Source organism: Zonotrichia albicollis, chromosome 6 (assembly GCF_047830755.1).
Source record: "Zonotrichia albicollis isolate bZonAlb1 chromosome 6, bZonAlb1.hap1, whole genome shotgun sequence".
NCBI classification, from domain to species: domain Eukaryota; kingdom Metazoa; phylum Chordata; class Aves; order Passeriformes; family Passerellidae; genus Zonotrichia; species Zonotrichia albicollis.
Genome location: NC_133824.1, coordinates 15168078 through 15174214, shown reverse-complemented (window position 1 = coordinate 15174214; position 6137 = coordinate 15168078).

The following is a 6137-nucleotide window of genomic DNA, read 5'->3' as shown; positions in this document are numbered from 1 at the left end:
AATATGTCCAAGTAAAAAGCAGAAAATATAGAACAAATGGATCGAAATAAAATTTATTTTGATGCCTGCTGCTTAGAAATCGTTGAACAGGGACATGGGAGTGAAGGGAAGAAAAGAGACCTAAAGTGGTGCAAAAATATTGCTTTAAAGCAGAAAAACATCTGCATTAAAAAGGAGTTGTGCTGTCTATGTTGAACTGACATTCATATGTTACATAGTAGTTCTTTAAATCAAATCAAGACATGCACTCTTTAGAGTACAATTTAAATTTGGAATGTGGAAAAATACTTCTCAGGGAGTTGTAATACATGGAGCTTTACATAGGAAAACCACTATTTGAGTTAAAGTGGCAATATATAGCACCATATATAACCAGAGAAGGTTATTAATGAATAGTTGCTTTTGTTACATCACATCTAGGGAATCAAAGGCAGAAGAGTCTCACTGAGCCAGGCACCGTTCATCTAGAGAGAAATAGAGAAGACAGAGAAGAAAAGGGTAGAATGACTAAAGAAACAAACATGGCCTATCAGAGATTAAAAAAATCATCCCATAAGAGGTAGGAATACAATACAGCAGAGTAACTGTCTTGCAGTCCTCTAGTCATTTTGTCTGCCTTACCATCTCCTAATCTGAAGGGTGAACTACTCCTTCAGGCTAAATTAATCTGCTACAACTTCTGGGACTGGGGAGATTTGGAAGAATGTAAGGGCAATCCTGTGCAGTGTCTCTATGCCTGAACTCATCATCTCCAGTGGGAATCAGCTTTTGGTCTAACATTGTGATGACAGCAGCTCTGTCACCACCTCCATGAATGACTTCCCCTTCTCTCTGAGATAGCTGGTGTCTTGTGAGCAATTCATGCAAAGATACAAGACTTTGTCCCACCGTTTATCAATTATTTTCATAAGCAAAACTCATCTGTCATCCCTTCTACCCAATTCTGTCACTCATTTAGTAACAGCATTGTTGTTGTCATATCTGGCAATATTGCCACTTGATTCAGGAGCCTTCTTTCCCCCTTAGAAGTTGCCAAGGCTTCTGTGCTCAGCTGTTATACCAGTCTCAGTGAAAAATTTGTTTTATCCCTCCTACTTTGACATTTCTCCTTCTTTCTTTGCTGTGGAGTATTGTTTAATGTTGTATGGGGGGAAGGCATCACCACACCATTACCTCTATCTTCTGCTTATGATGATGTTTTGATTAAAGAATTAGCACTGTGCAACACTTGAAGAGGTGTGCCACTGGGGTTGGGAAGTGGCTGGCATTTCCAAGTAAAAAAGAATCATCAACAGTGGATCAATGCTGCTTAAAGTATTTCTGAGGAAGTTACAGAGGAAGGCACACACTATGATTTATGCTAGTCACCATTTTCATCAGCTTGCTATCAATATGAAATTGCTATTCATAAAGTCTGTATATTTCAAAAGGAGTGGCAAAAGGATCAGGGATACTGGGAGGAGAGCCCTACAGTGTGAGCTAGACGACTTGGTAAGTAGAACCCCTTTAAATGAGCTGTGTTCCAGCATCACATTGTGCAAACATGATCTGTAAGTAAGAAGTGGGGGGTTAAGTACAGGCTATGCTGGGAACCAGTGACTTTGAAAAGGACCCATGAGGGTTATGAGAGACAAGCAGCTTAGAACAAATTTCTTGTGCTAGGAAGTAACACAAAGTCTCATGCAGGCCATGGATGTAGAAGTAGGGATATGGTGAACTCTAGAGGAACTCTGGTTCAGGTCTTCAAGTTTCTAAAACAGTTCTGGAAGGTAGAAGAGGTTTCAAAGACTACAAAGGTATTATAAGGCTACCATTAATTGGAAGTGTAGGGGAAATACAATAAGTAAATTTGGTTTGTGGTGAAATTTAAGAGGTTAATGTTACTGTTGCCAGATTAGAATGTGATTAACTCCATTTATCTGCTCTTTGACAATTAGATTACAAGGAAAAATTACCTGAGTGAGCAAATGAAAACATTTAGTATATTTTGTTGATTACAAAAAATTGAGAGGAGATTTGACCATCTTGTATACGTACCTGTACAAATTAGAAATGTAAGATATTAAGCCACTCCTTAATCTCCTAGAGGAAGGCAAAACCATAACCAGTGACTGGAAGTGGAAATTAGGGAAATTCAAATGAGAAATTAGGTTGAAATATTTAACAATGAGAGTGTTTAACCTTTGAAAAACTGTGGGAGGTGCTCACTTTTCTATCCCTTATTATCTTCTAATCAAAGCTGAAATCCTCTGGGAAGAGACAGTTTCATTATTACCAGATCTGCTTTGGGCAAGCCTGAGCAAACCAGGGCCCACACAGGAACAGTCAGAAGTGGTCACAGCACCAAACCTGACCGAGTTCAAGAAGCATCAGGACAATGCTCTCAGGTGCATGGTGTGACTGCTGGGGTGTCCTGTGCAGGTCCAGGTGTTTGACTCAAGGATCCCAGTGTGTCCCTTCCAACTTAGCTTATTCTGTGCTTCCCACAAAAGAAACAGTAGGCAAGGAATGGTTCTGAGAATCTGAGACGTATTTTCCTCAAATATAAATCTCTCTCTAAGACAAAAAGGATTAATTCCTTTCTGTTTTTATCAGTATATTTTGGACAATATCTTTCTGGACAATAATGATAACATATGATATGATATGCACTTCTATTCACAAAATGATTGTGCCAAAATGATCCTTGGTATGGCGAGTAAGGATTTCAGGCTCTGTGGAGGTTTTGGCATGGCTGGGAGCAGGGACATTTTCAGTTTGATGAGAATATCACAGCTGGTTTTAAGAACGTATTTCTGATGCATTCTAAGAAGTTTTTCAGGGTAGGTTTAGGCTGTTAAATCCTCTGTACCTTTTTTATCTACTTCAGCACTTTTCACATTTGCAAATCCAGAATGAAATGGTTCATGAAATATCTTGTAACAAATAAAGATGATGACACAAAGTAATGGAATAAGCAAATGTTAATATCGGATACCTGTATGCGTACCAGTTGATGCACATAGTTGGATAAAAATTATCAAAATAAACAACTCTTCTTAACTCAAGGGATAAATTATGGACAGGTAAGGTGCTAAACAGTGAAAGAGAAGAGATTTAACTTGATGGAAAGGTTCAACCACATCAGCAATCCCTGTACTTCACATTCCCTTAGGCGTTACAGGCAGCACACAGAAGGAATAATTATAGCTGGGGGAAGCAGATCACAAGGTTTATTACTGCTTTTGTAAAAAAATCTTTACATTCTTCAAGCCATGTCTCTGTTCTCTGGAACAACTGAAATGAAGGCTGGTTTAATTTCTGTTATTTGTTGCATATTGTAGAAAAATAAACTTTCTCAGGCAAAAATGTTCTCATGTACTTCTGTAAAAACCACAGACTCTGGGGGTGTTTTGCAAAGGTCTTGGAAGCATTCCACTTCCAGGTGATAAGATAATTTCACATAGGACATGTTGACCCACTGACATTTCCCAGCAACCTAAAGAAGAAGTGGAGTGCCCTTTAGGCACCAAAAACTTTAGCAAATAAAGTAAGGGGAATTTTTTTTGCCAACAGAAATTATGAGAGAGAGGTATGGGGGTGGCATGCAATTTCTAAACTGATACCACACAACAACGTTGAGCAAAGGCCTTGAAGGAACAAAATACTGGTAGAAGTGGATTTTGCTGCTCGTGTAAAGCCCTGCTCTCCAAGGAGCACATCAGTTTCCATCGTCACATTCAGACTTTGGTGACTACTGAGTCACAGGGACTGAATGACCCTGGGCAATGTTTTTGTGGAGACATGTTTTTTCCAAATATTGGCTCTGTACAGTATGATTGGTAAGAAGATGCTATTTTAAAATTGTATGGCTTCCAGAGTCAGCTCTGAAGTTTCTATAGCTGATATAAAGGCAAAACCAGTCAATATGCATTTAAGTTGGACCAAGAATGGGAAAAAAAAATAATCATAAGATCACCTGCTTTCGGGGACTGTTTGTTCTCTTTTCCTATGCCTTCTCCCCATACATGAGGAACATCTAGTATAAGTGAGCCTTTGCAGATATCTTGTCATGTTCTTCATCAAAGTGAAGCTGAAAAAGACATCGATTCTCAATTGGGAGGGCTGATTCTGACCTTCTGTTCTCTCTTCAGGCAGTGGGGCTGCTCTTGCTGCTCGGGACAGAGAGGCTGAGCCTTTGGGTTTGCATCTGCATTGCATGAGATTCACACCTGGGATGCAAATGTCTTCAACAGGAATGAAAAGGAAACGCTTTTCATAGTTTGTCTTTCACAGCAATTTGGGGTAATCTGAGATTTAATTTATTCACCAGTTGAAAAGGGAAGGGAAATCAAGCCAGCATCTTTCTTTCAAGCCAAGGTTTTTCTTGCATAGCCCCGTGCAGGCGCACACAAAAGAGCTCTGATCACTCTAACTAGGTGCTTGTTCTAATTATAGAAAGATTTAGCATTGGTTACATAATTGCCCACTGCACATCAGCACAAGGCATTGTTATGCTACAAAAGCCTCTTTTTTATTCCCCTCTCTGCAGCAGACCCAGCTCAGCCTGTTTAACAGAAAGCTGCAAGGAACAAAATAATTCTGAAGAAACCTCCCATAGCTTTCAAGGAGTGGCCAGCAAAAACCAGATGCTGACCTGCTCCCTGTGCTGGGAGCACTGCCAGCATGTGGGATCTAGCCATCAAAGCCGAGGATTGATACCCAGGGCAGCAGTCTTTTAAGCATCCTGGGTAGAAGCAGTGGGCTGTGGCCAGGAATCAGTGCTTGTGCTGAGGTTAGAGTTGCTATTTTTGATTTTTATATGCAGTACCACAGTAGCTTTAAATGGACACCCCACTATTATGCTCACTATCAGCCTGAGCCATGTGAATTTGCAAACACAAAAATCTATTGCAAAACTTACATATGCTTTAGCAGACAAAAGAACAGTAGAGCTTTTCCCTGTATTTTTAAGCTTTTTAAATTATGTGATTCGGAGTTGTTACTTCATGTTCAATCTGCATTTACTTCTCTCCTTTTCTCAGCAGTCCATCAGGTACACATCTCCCTGACTTTTTAATTTCTTCCTCTTTTCCCTCCAAACTGTGAAGTCTCCTTCCAAAAAATAGCTTTTCCTACATAATTTGTAATCATCCAAGACTAAGCTGTGATGCATCACTGCCCCCCATCAGTTCAAAAGCTCCCATCTGTCCTAGAAGGGAAAGAAACTTATGGGATTGCAGCCAGTTTAGCCATCGTATGGCTGATGCAGCAACTGGCCATGTGGGCCCTGTATCCTCAGCGTGCTAGCAGGGTAATCACCCTTATCTCTGCCCTTCATCATTTGTAGCTGCTTTGATTCCTAGAGATGATATTTAGCAGCAAGCCCTTACTGTGCAGGCACTGACATTAAGGTCTGCAGCAGGGTACAAGTGAGGAAAAGAGAAATGAAGTGAAGCTGGATGGAAACAAAAGGGTACTGTGGCACCTTGACTCCGTCTGGATGGCATGTGTCAACCAATGCTGCTCTGGCACTCCCCTCCTCAGCTGGACAGGGACAGACAGCAACAAAAGCTTCATGGGTTGAGATACAGACAGGGAGAGATCACTCACTAATTACTGTCAGGGGCAAAACATAGGGACTAGGGAAAATGAAATTAATTGATTTTTAATTTCTTACCAATCAGATCAGAGTAGGATAGTGAGAAATAACACCAAATTTTAAAAAACACCATTCCCAACTCTCCCTTCTTCACTCCCAGATTTCTCTATTTCCTCTCCACCAGAAGAGCAGGGTGACAGGGAATGGGGGGTGTAGTCAGTTCATCACACACAAATGTATGTTGCTGCTCCTTCTATCACAGGGGTGGAACACCTCACACTACACCCCTGCTCTGTTGTGGGGTCCCTCTCTTGGAGAATTCTCCACATCTTGTGAGTTCTTCCCATGACCTCCAGTTCCTCATTAACTTCTCCAGCACTGCCCCTCCACAGGGTCACAAGCCCTGCTAGCAAATCTGCTCCAGGGTGGGCTCCTCTTTTCAGAGATCCACAGGTCCTGTCAGGAACTGCTCTACAGGGTCACAGGGTCTCAGCCTCCTTTGGGCATCCACTTGCCTCAGTGAGGGTTCCTCCCCACACTGCAGGCGGACATCTGA